We start from the raw sequence: 16,261 nt of genomic DNA, 5'->3' as shown, positions 1-16,261 counted from the left end.
TGACGTCATGGAAGATGAGACAGCAACTGACGCAGGACCCAAGACTTTGGAATTCAGGCTGACTGAGGGCAACCTGCCGGCAGATTACCCAAATGTAATGACTGCAACAGTAAATACACTCGAACATCTACATTTATGGTATGTGTGCATGACTGTACATTTCCTCTGGTATTTTTATCAAAAGAGTGGATACAAATTCCATCCTTGAGGCTAATACTTGAACTTCTACCCATACCTTCACTAAATATTGCAAGTTGAATGTGGTTTCCAGGAGTAGCGTTTGATTTGCCAGGGCTACCATGCATGGGTTTCTTGAGGGCCATGCTGGGTCTTCCTCCTCCCATGTTTCCTCTTGAGCTTTTGTACTCTCCCTTTAGTAAAGAGTACTGCAACAGTGATATGGAAGGGCATAGTACAGTTGTGTAAAATCTTACCATAACAGTAGCTGTCCTTCCCTTCAGTGTTGCAGTATTTGCTCCCTCCTCCTCCCTTTTTTCTCTACTCCTTTTTCTTTTTTCTTTCTGGATGCATGTGTTCCTCCTTTAGTTCTTATAGGTTCATAGGTAGGTACTAGGCTATCAGCCCAAGGGCCTAAGTAAACCTAGCCAACAAGGTTCCCTGGCTTACACCACCCAAGAAAGTTAATTTCCTGTGCCCCTGTCGAGCAGAGCCACAGAAGTGATCCCCGGGTTGTATTTCCTATTTCCCATCCACTTATCAAGATTTTTCTTGAAGAGTGCTAATGAAGAACTTTGCTTGACATAGATGTGTAGCCTGTTCCAGAGTATGGGAAGTGTCTGAGACAGGAATCTATCCTTCCATCATGTCCTGTTTATTGTGGTGACAAGCTTTGGGTCCCTAGAGCGTGTAGCTTGTACGGATTGGGATTTCTTTAGGTGCAGCATGTCCAACAACTCTGGGTTTGACATAGCTTTATATGTTAGGCGCAGATCACCACGGAGTAGGTGATATGCTACAGAGTAAAGCTGGAATTTTTTGAGGCCAGTAATCTTCTTTGTGAAGTACCTCTGTGGCCTTTCTAGCTGCTGCAGATGTCTTGTGAGGTACATTCCAAAAGGGGCGTTGTACTCTATAATGGGTCTAATGAGTGTTGATTTAGAGGGGAACAATGGCCTCTTTTTTCCTGGATGAAAACCCTTTTGTGATGAGGTGTGCCACATAGAAGGATTTCCTGACTACTGTGGCAATGTGATTATCAAAGGAGAGACTACTGTCCATCTGGATCCCAAGCTCTCTTATCACACATTTAGCATTAAGTAGACTGCCACCTATGTGGTAGTTCATGGGTGCAGAGGTTTTACCAAAGGGGATGACAGTGCAATTTGGCATTGAGCTTGAGGCCATGGCTCTGACACCAGGCATCTGTCTCAGTGGGGCCCTTCTGTAGGATGTCCACATCATTTGGGGACTCAACTATGGCTCCTAGTTTGCAGTCATCTGCGAACTTCATTAGCCAAAGTCCTTCTGTGTTAGCCTGTACTTCAGAGAAGTAGATACCGAACAGGAGACGCCCCAGAACTGAACCCTGTGGTACTCCAGAAGTCAGATTTGGAGTCTGCAACCTTTACAGTGTGGGTTCTCTCAGTGAGCCAATTGGCAACCCATCTTGTGATGTAAGGATTTATACCTAGTTTAGTGAGTTTATCTATAATTCCAGAATGGGGGATGGTGTCAAAAGCCTTGGTGAGGTCAAGATAGGCTGTGTGAACCACCTTACCCTCGTCCACAGCTTTGGTGACTGCCTCAAAGAAGTCGATCAGGTTCAGGAGGCATGAACTGCCTTTCACAAACCTGAACTGGGTGGGGTCCAGAGTCTGGAGGTTACCAATGTCTTTGTTTATGAGTTCCATGATGATATGTTCCATTGCCTTACAGATCAGGCTCATCAGGCTAATAGGGCAATAGTTTCCAGGATCAGTGCTGGCTCCCCCTTTGTGGAGTGGGGTAACTGTTGCTGTGTGCTATTCAGTGGGCACAAAGCCTGATGTGAGGCTATGATTGAACATAGTGCTTAGGTGGGGAGCCAGTTCGTTCTGAAGTTCATGTAAAACGCAGCCTGGGATGTTGTCCAGTCCCATGGATGCTGTGTTTTTGGCTTTAGAGAGTGCAGCTTTTACCTGCGTAGTTGTGATTACAGGGACTCTGCATGGGCCCTTTGGTTTACCTTTGTAACAGCGATCTCAAAAAGGTCGACCATGCTTCCACGAACTTTGAAATGCAAACGTGCTGAATGCAGAAACTCACACATGCAAACAGCTAAATCTTGCCCCCTTTTGACCCATGGTAGCACTGGTGTGGAGGTGTGGCGTGGCCAGAAACATCAAAATTCGACATTATTTCGACATTTAAGAAGTGTTGCAGTTTTGAATTAGTGGAAAATGGGTTGACAAAGTGGTAGGTCGATCTTATGTGATCAACATTATAAAGGTAAACTGGGCCCTTTAGGGGGTGGGGGTAAAGTTAACACTGAACCTATCTGCCAGGATGTTGGCAATATCAGTTGGTTCTGTAATTTTCATGCCGTTATGCTGTAACTCAGAGCAGATCTGGGTGTTGCCACTGAGATTCCTGACATAGCTATAGAATGCTTTGTGGTTGTCCTTAGAATCAGTGTTGATTTTGTTTTCATAGCTAGCTTTGGAGGATCTTATAAGGCATCTCATCTTCTTACTGAGGCTGATCAGGGAGCTCTTCCACTCATGGGATTTTACTCTCTTTTGTAACAGTTTCTTCCTTCTTTTGTAGAGTTTGTTTATGGCAGGGGATCACCAGATTGGCTTCCTTTTCTGGAGGATAGCATCTTGGTTCTGTTTGAGAAAGCACGATCCATGCACTCATGTAAGTGCTTATAGAGTGCATTTGTGTAGGATTCAGCAGTCATAACTGTATTGTCCAGCTGCATGGGTGTCACAAAGTTCACCACTTCTGTCTTAAGAAACATGAAGTTTTCTTTGGAGAAATCTTTTACCGTGGTTTCCTTAATGGGGTGTGGGGGGTGAGATGTGGATATCTGGGGTTATTAGCTTATGGTCAGATCTGACCAATGAGGAGTTGACTTCAGGTGTGGAACAACGGTCGCTCATGTTGGTAATGACTAGGTCTAGGATATTGTTGCCCCTGGTGGGGGTGTGGATAAGTTGATCCAGGGCATTGGAATTTATGAATTCCAGAAAGCGTTGAGTGAAGGAGGTGGTACATGAGTAGTTTTCCCAGTTAATAGTTGGGTAGTTGAAATCACCCATTATTAGGGTGTTTGGCTGAACCCTAATATTTTCTAGTATATCAAGAAAAGTGGAGTGGGAATCCTGGGGCATGGTGGGGGATCTGTAGCAAGCTACAATTTGGATTGCAGTTTTGCCCAGAGTTAGTTGCACTTGGATAACCATGGATGCATTATGCTGAGCAACTAGGCTTGAGGTGTGGATATCCTTTATGAATATGGACACATCTCCGCCTTTGGTGTTCCGGTCCAGGTTAGATGGCCAAAAAGTGTGGTATGAGTTATAGCCCGATAATGCAGGGGTGCAATCTGGAGCCTTGAACCAGGTCTCAGTCACTGCACAGATATCGATGTTCTCCATTTTAAGGAGTGCCTCAAGGGAGTGCATTTTGAGATTTAGACTTCTAGCATTGAGTAGCATTACCCTCAGTTTTTGCTTGCCTGTTCCTATTACAATGGTGAATTTGTCAATTGAACCTTGCCTAAAAAAGGCACTATAGGTGTGGCAAGAGCCTTAGCCAGCATCCGGAATACCAGGGGTGACAGGTGCAGGCCCTCTCTGGGAAAGCATCGTGGTCTGTCGACCATGTCATCCCAGGCAGACAGATACTGGATCCCCTTTGAATGATACCAGAAGCTTAGCCAATTGTTGAAGTCAATCATTTTGTCCTTGTACTGCGGTATTATTCTGGGCTAGGGTCATACCTGCCTGGTCTACAAGATCGGAGAGCTCTTCCATGTATCTTTTCATGTAGTCCAGGGAGGAATGTCTCAGGTCATTCACACCAACATGGACAATGACAGAGTCGTATTTGTACTTGTTGTGGAGTGACCTGAGTGCATGGGTTATGTGGCAGATCCTGGCACCTGACAGGCAGCTGACATTAACCTTCTCCTTGTTTAGCTTGGTGAGTGGGACATCAGTGTGCCTGACTATAGAGTCACCTATGACTAGTGCGTTGGGTACTTTGTTTTGCCTTATAGGCTGTGGTTGAGTGACACACTGAGTCTGTGGGCTGTGTGTCATTTGGGTTGTGTTGGGGGGGTGGAGGTTGATTGCACTTCTGCTTTGGAGGTCTCTGTTGCTTGAGCAGATTATTATTGAGAGCCTCCGCAAATGTTTTTGTGTTTCTTTGTTTGGATTTTGGTGGAGTAGGTTTAGTGGGACTATGTAATGAGTGTGGTATGGTGCAAGTGTTTACCTTCTCCTCTTTACTGTCAAGTTCAGTCTTGGATGGAGAGAGCTTTACCTCCAGTTTGGCTAGATAAGTGCATCTCTCATGGGTTGTAGTGTTGGGTGGTAGGAGAAGAGGGTTGTCTGTGTAAATGAGGCGATTGCTACATTGCCCCAAGATGCCCAAATTCATCAGATAGACAGGAGTGAACACTGGGAGCTGACCCTTGGACATGCCTGAATAAAAAAAAATGTTTTCCTCTGGACAAGTGAGGAAAGTAAGTACAAAAACAGTTTTCCTCTAGGTAATGAGGAAGGTTAAGTGCTGTAGTAATTTGTAGCTTATTTAGTGCTTACAACAAGTTCTGAACAAGTGCTGAGCTTGAATAAGCAAATTCAAGTGCTAAAACCAAGAATCTGTATCTGAAGTAGAATAGTTACAGGAAAGAAGCAAGTACAAATGCGGCTTTTAAATCAGAAAGTTGAGAGAGATGGAAAAAACAGTCCTGGATACAGCAAATCTGTATCTGGACTAGACTAGTTACAGGAGAGGGTAGAAACAGGTGCAAATGCGGGCTTTTAAATCAAAGTTGAGAGAGATGGAAAACTGCCCAAATGGCCAATAACTACAATTTCTGGGCCAGAACCACTCCTTATGTGGTAGATAGGTTACCTAGTGCTTACCACTCCCACTGATAAGCTAGCAGGCTTCCCTCCAACACAGACAGGCTTGAGGGGGCTCAGAAGCTTACAAACAGTCCTGGATATAGCAAATCTGTATCTGGACTAGACCAGTTACAGGAAAGGCAGCAAACAAAAGTAATTTTTTTTGTTATAGTTAAGCAGAACACAGGGAGATTCTAGCATTTTTTTTTTTTGTAAAGGAAAGGGAGAAAGGAGAAGCAGATGGTTAGGAAACTAAGTGGGTTGGCCTTCTCAAATGTTCTATTTATGTTAGGTAGAATGAGCTAATGACACTAGACTGACAGGAGTATCCCAGGTCAAATTTACAGTAGGGGCGGGCAACTGCAAAGGCACCAACTATAAAAAGAAGACACCAACAGGGAGGGAGCGTGGGGATCAGATCACAATATTCAATGAAAGAAATAACAGAATTGCAGACAGACCACTATATTTACTGAATAAATAAGTATAAAAATAAAATGCAGTACTATCTGATAAGACTGCAAGTTTGTACTTCTCCCAGCTTGTAATGCAGTTGATTGTAGGTATAAAGCAGCCAGCCAAACAGCTACTGCTAAAATGATTTCAAACATATATGACTAACACTTATAGCCACAGAGTAAACCTCTAGGCTAAGAGTTAACACTGAATATGAATGAAGTGGAACAACAGTAACCCCCACTACTTGCAGAGAGAGAGATCACAATATTCAAGGAAAGAAATAACAGAATTGCAGACAGACCACTATATTCACTGAACAAATAAATATAAAAATAAAATGCAGTACTATCTTGGACTGTTGTTCCTCCTGGGGCTTTTCATTTCTGAGGTATGTGCATCCATATGTCACCTTTATGCCCTACACCATGAGTGGGGAGCATGTGTGTGACGTACAATGTCCTTAACAAACCTAAGGCTTTGATATACTGGCCAAACATTGGGCTACCCTTGGCAGGGGATCCCTTTAGTAAAGAATACTACAACACTAAAGGGAAGGACATCTACTATTATGGTAAGATTTTACACAACTGTACTTTGGAACAGGCTTCCTATTCACATTAAGCAGAGGCCTTCCCTGACCCTCTTCAAATGCAGTTTGGATTAGTGGTTAGGGAATTACAAATTAACACATGGGGTAGTGCCTGTTTTCCTTATGGACAGGGGCAATCTGTATCATACTTAATACATAGGCACAAATCTATGCCATCCTCTTGCCCCTAGGGGCCATATATTGGATAAAATCTGGTTGTATTGGCTAGACTATAAGGATTTGTGAGTCATTAGCCTAGCAATTCCTTGTGAGCCTATGAACTTATGATTAACAGTGTTATGATAACAAACATTATGTGAATAGCTGTCTCCAATAAGTAAAATGTAGTTACATTTCAAATAAGCCTAGTTATGTAACTAACTGATGTTGCAAAACCTGGGAGTGACTTATCCTTATCAGACATTTTAGTATTTGTTGATTTAAATGCTTTTGTACATCTAATCTGGTTTTCCTAAAAGGGAACTCATCTGGAAAAGAAGACACTAGAAATATCCCAGAGCACTGCAGATAATTACCAGGAGGTTGCTAATAAGAATGAAACAGAATCAGTGGTGTTCCCATGCGTAACGGAAACAAATAGATCAGGCATAGTAGATAAACGGTGTCATCATCAGTCCCTCATTTACTATTTCATGGAAGTGAACTTCATTTTTCCTATCCGTGGAACTGCGTAATCTGTAGGGATTATACTAAACTTCAGCTGTATGCTGATGCTGGTAGTGGAACTCCAGAAAAAGAGGAGTGAGGTCCATCCTATATGCTTGATTTGTAAGAAAAGCTACTGATGTCTTGGGTTTATAGAGACTCAGAAGAAAAATAACTTAAGTTACCATGAGCATATTTGGGAATATTATAGCAGCTATTTCACCTGCTTTTTTTATATGTTCTATCGAGCCTAATAATATAACCAGGGAGTAGTATTTCAGCATCTTTAATTTCAGGTTTTAGCCATGTCTCTGTTGAGGCTAGGATGTCTGGGTTGCATTGTGTCATCCAGTCATGAAAATCTATGACTTTGTTGCATATGCTTCTAATGTTTAGAGTGACTATTTTTAAACTTTTATGATGTATTTTTTTGTCTGGGGTTTGATTGAGATCTGGGTTGGGGTGGATGTCACCATGTATGGTGGAGAAAGATGACTAGTTTATTATGGCATTTTTACCAGACATGGGTGCAAGTATTACCTTGACATTGGGACTAACATTTTTTAGTAGTTTGGGTTTGCAGCAGTGGAATGGAGTTATGGGAAGTAAGCTTGAAGAGATTTTTGAGTAGCTTGAGTGAAGATAGGTGATGATGAAGTAATGGTTAAGGTGCGCTTATTTACCATTACAACTGGTGGTGATGTTAGGAATGAAAGGAGGAGGATGAATAAAGTGATACAAGGGGGGACACAGCATGGTGAGGTGAGATAATGAGCAGTGATAATGGTGTGGACAATAGCTAGGCTTTGATGGAGAGGGAGCAGAGTGAGACTTGAGAAGGACTTTGGAAAAGAAGTGGGTGGACATGGTATAAAGAGAACAGTTTGTGATTGGATGGTGCAGTTAAGTACAGCATAGGAGGATGAGTAGAGGAGGCGGAGTAAATGATGTATAAGTGCAGATGTCATTGGGGTGGGTGACAATTGGGAGTAGAGCAAGAGAGCAGAGTGAAGCTCGAGTGTAGTAAGGGCCGAATGTAGCAGATTGGCACACGGGGGAGTAATTACCAGGAAAACAAGCTGTAAAACTGCAGCAAGACAGGAGGCAAGACAAGTCCTGATAATTTTAAAGACAGTAACACAAGCTGCTGCATTGCTGTTAACATACTCCTAAGTTAACTGTAACAAGCAATGTTGCAGTGCCAGTGACTTTGGCTTTAAATGAGACTGTAGCTGGAGAAACAACTGAGATGAGGGGATGACCAATCGGGTACTTCAGTGTAATGAAGTTACTCCCCCAACAGATGGTTTACCACCAAAACCAATCAGTGAGGTAGAATGTTTAAGGATACAAATACGTGGTGTTTGAACTCTAAATACTTGACGTGTGTCACAAAATTAAATTTTATTTTCATGGGCTTTTATAGCCTTTCCAAGGAAGTTTTACACTGCTAGAGTAAAATATGCTAAAGTATTAATTTAGCTTTACCTTCATCAGCACTAGTTATTCTATTTGTTGTTTCTGTTGACCAGAAATTCGCTCAAATGTAAACATTTTTTCTAGTGATATGGGTTTGCAGAGATCACATTGGTATACTTTGCAACTGTTTTCTGTCTAATAACATAACAGTCTGGAAGTATCACTTTAAATCTTATTTGTGAAGTATGTCAATATTCCAATTTAAGACTTTCTTATGGATGATGACAGTTATGTATATTTCTTATAGATTCATAGGTGCTTAGGTTAGCACTAGGTCGCTGCTCTTATGGGCCATTTTAAGCATAGCCAATTTACCTTTTTGTGCTTGAAATGACCTATCCCATTTGGTTATAGATTGGACTTACCCATTACATGGTTTATAATTATATATCACCCCTAATGAGAATAACTGGGATCATACCATAGATGATATGGGGGGACCCATGCATGGGATAAAGCATTTAGGAGATGCCTCTATCCATTAGTAGTACAGGGGGGCAGTCCTAGGGTAGATCCAAGTTGCACCTGAAAATGAACAAAAATGAATTTTATTTTATGTGTCTTAAAACCATCTTCGTATATCCTGAGCTGATGCATAGGCTACATGGGATACGTGTGCACACTGGATGTCTTAGCACCTGAAATGGCGTTCTTCAGCAGTTTTATGGGCAAATAAGATGAAGAAAATGAGTACCAAGCACTTCCCAATCATGTTGTGGCACTACTTTTATTTTATTAATTTATTTACTATTTGTTAACCACATAAGCAGTCCTTGAACTTCCCTGTTCCATTTTGGGAACAGTGTAGCCCTGGAGCAATAGTTTAGGTGGATAGATAGACAGATAGATAGACAGACAGCTAGAGAGGCAGACAGATAGTAACACAGTTTAATGTTGCCAATCAGTCAGCGTGTTTTTGGGGAACTGGGATTTCAGGTGTCCATATGCAGATGATACCCAGACTGTACCAGGAAGTTGTTGCTCTTTGGGTAGGACCTGCTGAAAAAGTGATTATGGACACCGTTCTACTGTACATCAAGACAGGTATGGTTTCTATGACATGTGTTTCTGTTAAACATGACTATGTAATTTGTTCCTAAATCTTTTAAAACAGAACATGTTGAACCTACTGGCTATTGTTTGTCAGAGAAGATTTTGCTTTCACTTCTGGATTAAATTTATTATTATTAACTTCCCTTTTTGTACAAAAATAATACAGTCTGTTTTCTATGCTTCTGTTATCTGTAATATTTATTGGTTTTCTCCTTTGTTCTGGTGCACATGCATTACCAGTTCAAACTAGTTCATTAGTTTCAGTATATGTCTAAAAGTGATACAGCAAACAGAAACTAAAGCCTGATTGTTTAAAAGTAACATACCTGCAGTGAAAAACAGCCTGCCAAATGTAATATTTATTTTTTATTTTATTTTGCATTTGTTGACCGGGCTAGTCTAACTGGATATATGTCCATCAGTAGAGGCCCGGGGAGAAAAGCTCCACATAAAAACAAAGCAAAGCAGAATATTGCAACTACAGATACAGTTCACTTGTCAGACAAAACAGCTGTTTACATGGTAACATAGTAATCATGATAGATAAAAAAATATATATCAATTAATCAATCAATAATTATCTATCTTAATTATCAATTAACAATAAATTAATATCAGGTATTTGTATTTAGCAAATAGTAGAGCAAAACTGTTTTCCCCTTGTAATTTGTAGACAGCTTTAACTGAGAAATATTTGGGACTTTTTGTGTAATTATAAAACTAAAGTTACTCACTTAACTTGTTTAAATAAAGTGATAAAAATCAGATATTTTTTCACAACCTAGAGGCAGACTCTTAACTACCTGTGCAGGGAAATATACAGACATTTCCCATGATTTCTCTGTTTTTCTGTGGAAAGTCAGGAGAGGTTTACTGGAGCTCTTCCTAGATGATAGCAGCTGATTATATGTAAAAATCGTTATGGATTCTATTGGAAATTGAGATAAATTGAAACTGCTTAGTGAATATTATCTAACATGCATTAGAGAGATAAGTAGTTAAGATTTAGGAAGGCATTGCATATTGCTGTGTAGTATTTTGGCCAGGTGTCATGTTCTTTTTAAAAAAACTGATAATTAAACTCTGTTCTGCATTCCTTTTCTCTGTATCACTAAAGCTGTGTGTCACATTACAGATCCTAGTGAATCTTTCTGAATGCATGTAATACCATATTTTAGAGCTTTATTCAGAACCTACAATACCCAGATTATAAATAAAATCCAGATATCATTACTTCATAACACCAGAGTTTCTTCATGCCATTGTTTACCTTCAGAGGAGTGGCAGAGCTGTCTCATTTGCCGGTTTGAATCCATCCAACCACTCCGTGAGATATTAGTGTGTATGTGACTGTGTGTTTGTGGAACTGGAAGCCATCAGTAATATCTGCAGTAGCACATATATATAGAGGGATGCTTGTATACAGAGCATTTGTGATTAATTTTCAAATGTTCAGGAGTGTTTTTTCCAAAAACACAGGAATGATGTATTTTTGAAAATTAGATCAAATTCTGCCAACTAACATAACTAGGCAGCATCCTCCCTCCCAAACAGTAAATGCAAACTAGATGAGCCTGGCTGCATTATCAAGCCCTTCCAGAACAGGGTGTTTGCACTCATAACACTCTCTTGTCCTCATAAGCTGAGTCTAGGAAGTGTGAAGTTGCACAAATGACTCACTCTTAAATAGCGGCAAGGAGCCCTTACCCAGAATCAATGTGAGGACATTCGGAAACAGTGTTGCAGCCACACCAGTATTCTCTTCCTGTAATGTTTGTTACCAGTTAGTGTAGTATTATCTTTCACACTACTTTTAGAATATGGTGGGATTAACACTAAATTCTTTTGTAAGTTATTCTTTGAAGTTTCACAGACTCTCATCATGGTTAATAAATTAATCTGTTTTGTGGTTATATCCAGTTGAGGTTGAAACAGACTGAGAACAATGTCTGTTAAATAAAGGATATTCCAAGGGATGTAGGGTCATTAGCAAGAAACAAAATTATTTGCCAAGGAATTCTTTCAAAGCTGTTCATTAGAATGTAGTCTAAGTAAACATTTTGTAGTTAATGTGCATAGCCTCAGAGAAAACGTGAATAATGAAAGCAGAAAGAGAAGCTTAACAGATTTAAAGTGTGATGCAACAATTGTTATAAATAAAGCTGCTGAGGGGCAGTGGTGACTCGTAATAATGCATTTTATGTAAAATTAGTGCATTGTAATGAATGTTATGCTCCTGCTAGTAGGGATGATGTTGAGCAATATAAAAACAATATTTGTACTTGTTGGTTCAACTGGCTTATAATGTTGCCTAACCTCAACTGAAACCAAAGAATATTTATTTGAGGAAAAAATGTTATTCTATCTTTGGAAATGATACTGAAGGTGTATAAATCTCAGATATGCCCCCATGTCACCCCATAGTTGCCACAGATGGCTTGTTGTATGAGCCTAGTACTAAATTTGTGGATGCTTATCTTAGGCTGAACGTATAAATTCAATACGAAGAATATACAAGAGATTTATCATTTTTAGAACTCAGGATAACTTTATTAAATATATAAATAACCATTTATATATACACAATATTTTCAATGTGGGATTCTAGCTTTTCAAGTGATCTAAAATAGCTCAGGTCACATCCTTGTATTTAATGACATGAACAAGTCACACAATCAGTTCAGTTAAGAAGCAAAAGTAATGAAAATGTTTTAGAATGATATTCAGTTGAAATTTGAATTGGTTGATAGTGAGTGAAGTTACAGAAAAACATTTGCACAGACCAGTCACTCATTCTGTTTGCATTAGTGTCATAAAATGTTGGTTTATAAAGGACTGTGTGGTTTAGAATGCCTTGGATGATTTGCTGTTGGACTTGTTGGTAACAAGTCTAAAAAATAACATCTTTGCTTTTGATTCTTTATGTAAGCAAATCAAAGTCACCGCAGTAGTCACCTCATTAGACCTCACCTATTTGAATTTGTTCATGGCTTGGCAAGAAAACTTTGTTTATGATGCTGAAATTAACATGTTTTTGCATATTTGGAATTGTGACCCTGATGTTTTGAAGACATTCTGCTTGTCTGGAAACGTGATGCAGGCGCCTTATTTGTTTATCTAGCACCCAAATGATAGAACTTCTAATATTTTATTTTCAGGTTTATAAGATTAAGAAACTGAGATTAGAGTAGAAGAGGACTGTATCATAACAGAGAGATAGAAGAGCTTACTGATATTAATAAATTGCTGAGAACCAATAGTTTTCATAGGTTCATAGGTAATTTCTAGGCATGCAGTGTGGGAGACCATTGAAGTGTTGACCTGAAGTTTTCAATTACTCCAGAGCACTGTCTAGTTAAGTCCAAAGTGACAACATAGGCAGATGGAAGGTAAGAGAATCGAGTCCCAGAGTACTGGGATCAACTTATTAATAGTTCACAGGCTTAATTCCATGGTAACTGATAGACAATAACAGCGTATGCAGTGAATGTCCCTGTGTTACTGTTTATGAGGGTTAATATTTTTATAGGTTACCCAATAATTTAATAGGATGAGACTTAGACTCCCTAAAGAAAATATGATGAAGAAGTGCTGGATAATACTATTAAAATAATAAATTTGATAGATAGGGATACATTACTGAGGAACAAGGCTAGAAGCATAGAACAGAAGTAAGGCTAGTTTTATCACACACTTTACTGACCGACATACTGTAATCCAAACTTTAGGAAGTATAGACCACTAAATCAAGGGTAGGAATAAGATTTAGGTCTTTTTCCATTGCTGACCTTTGAAAATGGGTGGAAGGAACTATGCTATTGAGCACATATAGATACAACGATGTGTGCACAGTCATTGAGAGACCTGTTAAATGTATTAAACTGTAAGGATTTTGCTGTGTCATGCCTTTGTATCTTTGAAATTTTGCAATTTGTTAATTTTAAGAGTAGTAATGTCTGTTTAGCCATGTGTAAGTATGGTTCATATTATGGCTGAAAAATCATTTATGTACTAGGCTTCTGTCTTGTAGAGTGACTTGCTTCACCATTTACATAAGAGATATCATGAGAATTTACAAAGCGAGATCAATAGTGAGGGTTGTGCCAGTTGAGTTTGTGTGTAACATTTCAACATCATCATGATGTTCTGATCTTAAAATGGACAAAGTGGTATTGGTAGGTATGGAGCTTTGTTCAACTTCAGTCTTAGCAGAGTCAGATAAAGTCCCAGTAGTTTTTGATGGTGGATAGGTTTAGATGTGGAAGATCACATTGTGTTACTTGTGTGAAAAAAAACAGTAAACTTACTAGTTTTGGCCACTAAATCCAAGACCTTTTGCTTGTTTGTTGTTTGTTTTTTTGTCCAGTTTCTCTTTTGTGCAGCTCTTAACTGAGTACTTCTCATCAAAAAAAAAGAAGAAGAATTAGAAGAAGAAGAATATGGATCATAAATATTTATAGTGATTACAAAAACATTGAAATTCTTGCAGAAAATGCTGGTAAGACAGTCAAGCATGTGAATCTCCAGCTCTACATATTGACACATTTTGTCAGGAAGTCATCCTAGAACAGTTATTCCAAACTACTGGGTTATGAACACTTATTGGGTAATGATAGTAATAAAAGCATGAAAGAAAGGAACATCCTAAAATGCAAGCACCCATCTCAGTGCTTGCCAGATTTGTTAGTACTGTTTTTTTAGCACTGCTAAGAAAATTAGGTTTATTTACTATGAGGATTTAAGTAAAGGAATTTTAGTAATTGTTTTATTACATCAGTATATTGCCTTAAAAATGATTTACTGATATAATGACTTGTCAGTTAACTGTAAATTTTAAAGAATGGGCATTATATTTGGCAAGATGAACACTTTGTTACTAATCCTTAAAATAACAAACATTAATTTCTTGGAAAAATGTAAGCACAAATGTATTACTGACCCTTGTCATATTTTATGCACATGGATAATTTATTTTTTAATTGCAAAAAAAAAATTCCACTAAACCATAAATTGTAGATAAGAAGGAATATAATTTTGTCAATAATAAGCTTCTGGTAATGTAACTGCATTTAAATTTTAAGTATGGAGGTTTACTCATTATTTTAATCCATTGTCATTCTTTGTTAGCATATATTTACAGCCTATAAGAATCTGTTAAATAGTATCAGTTTTGAGTAATGTTTGGCTATCATGTCTGGCAAAATGGACACTTTATTACTAGCCCCTGTAATTATAGACACTAATTTCTTCAAATAATGATAGGCTAAATGTAACACTAAATTGTATCTTTGTTTATTTATGTGAATCCATGTATTCTTTGCAAGAGTAAAGGATTGTTTTTATGGAACTATAAATCCTGGTTGGCATGCTTTAATGTTTTCCATTCATTTGCTGGAATTATCCATAGGTTCATAGGTTCATAGGTTGGTACTAGGCTATCAGCCCTAGGGCCTATACAAGCCTAGCCATAACAATTCCCTGGCTATTTCTTCCCACACTATTTACTTCCCTGGACCCCTGTCTATCAGGGCGACTGACGTGATCCCCGGGATGAATTTCCTTTCTCCCATCCAATCGTCAAGGTTCCTTTTGAAGAGGACCAAAGAGGCACTCTGTTTGACATGTATGGGCAATCTATTCCAGAGTCTGGGGAGTCTCTGGGTCAGGAACCTATCCCTCCAGCATGTTTTGTTTATTGTGATGACAAGGTTTAGCTCCCTGGAGTGTGTGGCTCTGAGGGATCGGGATTTCTTTAAGTGTAGCATGTCCAGCAGCTCTGGGTTTGACATGGCCTTGTATGTCAAGCAAATATCGCCTCTGAGTAGACGATATGCAACAGAGTATAGCTGGAGTTTTTTAAGGCGGTTAGCGTAGGGTATCTGCTTTAGGCCTGTGATTCTTTTAGTGAGGTATTTCTGTGGCCTTTCCAGTTGTTGCAGATGTCTTGAGAGGTACATACCAAACGGGGCATTGTATTCTATAATGGGTCTAATGAGGGATGAGTACAGTGGGACAATGACCTTCTTTTTTCTGGATGAAAAGTCCTTAGTGATGAGGTGTGCCACACAGAAGGATTTCCTGACTGTTGTGGCGATGTGGTTATTGAAGGTGAGACCGCTGTCCACCTGTATCCCTAAGTCTCTTATCACACTTTCGGTGTTTAGTGTACTGCCACCTATATGGTAATTCACGGATACATTTTTTTTCCCAAAGGGGATAACTATACATTTCTTGGCATTGAGCTTGAGCCCATGGCTCTGGCACCAAGCATCTGTTTCTGTAAGGCCCTTTTGTAGAGTATCCACATCATTTGGGGATTCAATAATGGTTCCCAGTTTGCAGTCATCTGCGAACTTTGTTATCCAGAGTCCCTTAGTGTTGGTCTGTACTTCAGAGAAGTAGATGCCAAACAAGAGCGGTCCCAGGACTGAACCCAGAGGTACTCCACTTGTCACTTGTCTGAGCTGGATTTGGAGTCGGCTACTTTTACAGTGTGGGTTCTATCAGTAAGCCAGTTAGCAACCCATTGGGTGACGTAGGGATTAATGCCCAGCTTAGTAAGTTTATCTATGATTCCAGAGTGGGGGATGGTGTCAAAGGCCTTGGCAAGGTCTAGATAGGCTGTGTGGATCACCTTACCCTTGTCCATGGCTCTGGAGACTGATTCGAAGAAGTCAATCAAGTTCAGGAGACAAGATCGGCCCTTCACGAACCCAAACTGGGTGGGGTCCAGTGTTTGAAGGTTGCCAGTGTCTTTGTTTATAAGTTCCATGATAATATGCTGCATGGCCTTGCAGATAAGGCTTGTCAGACTGATGGCACGGTAGTTTCTGGGATCCAAGGTGGATCCCCCCTTGTGGAGTGGGATATCTGTAGCTGTGCGTCACTCAGTGGGCACGAAACCTGAGGTGAGGCTATGATTAAACATGACACT

At 39.6% G+C, this 16,261-nt stretch overlaps 1 protein-coding gene across 1 annotated transcript in view; it reads left to right on the top strand.

The window, feature by feature from the left end:
* Positions 1 to 16,261, top strand: part of PDLIM4 (PDZ and LIM domain 4) — a 1,207,050-nt gene that overhangs the window by 952,688 nt on the left and 238,101 nt on the right. The gene's annotated exons all lie outside the window — the stretch shown is intronic.

Source organism: Protopterus annectens, chromosome 4.part0 (assembly GCF_019279795.1).
Source record: "Protopterus annectens isolate FY-2018-M chromosome 4.part0, PAN1.0, whole genome shotgun sequence".
NCBI classification, from domain to species: domain Eukaryota; kingdom Metazoa; phylum Chordata; order Ceratodontiformes; family Protopteridae; genus Protopterus; species Protopterus annectens.
This window is presented reverse-complemented; position numbering and strand designations above follow the sequence as displayed.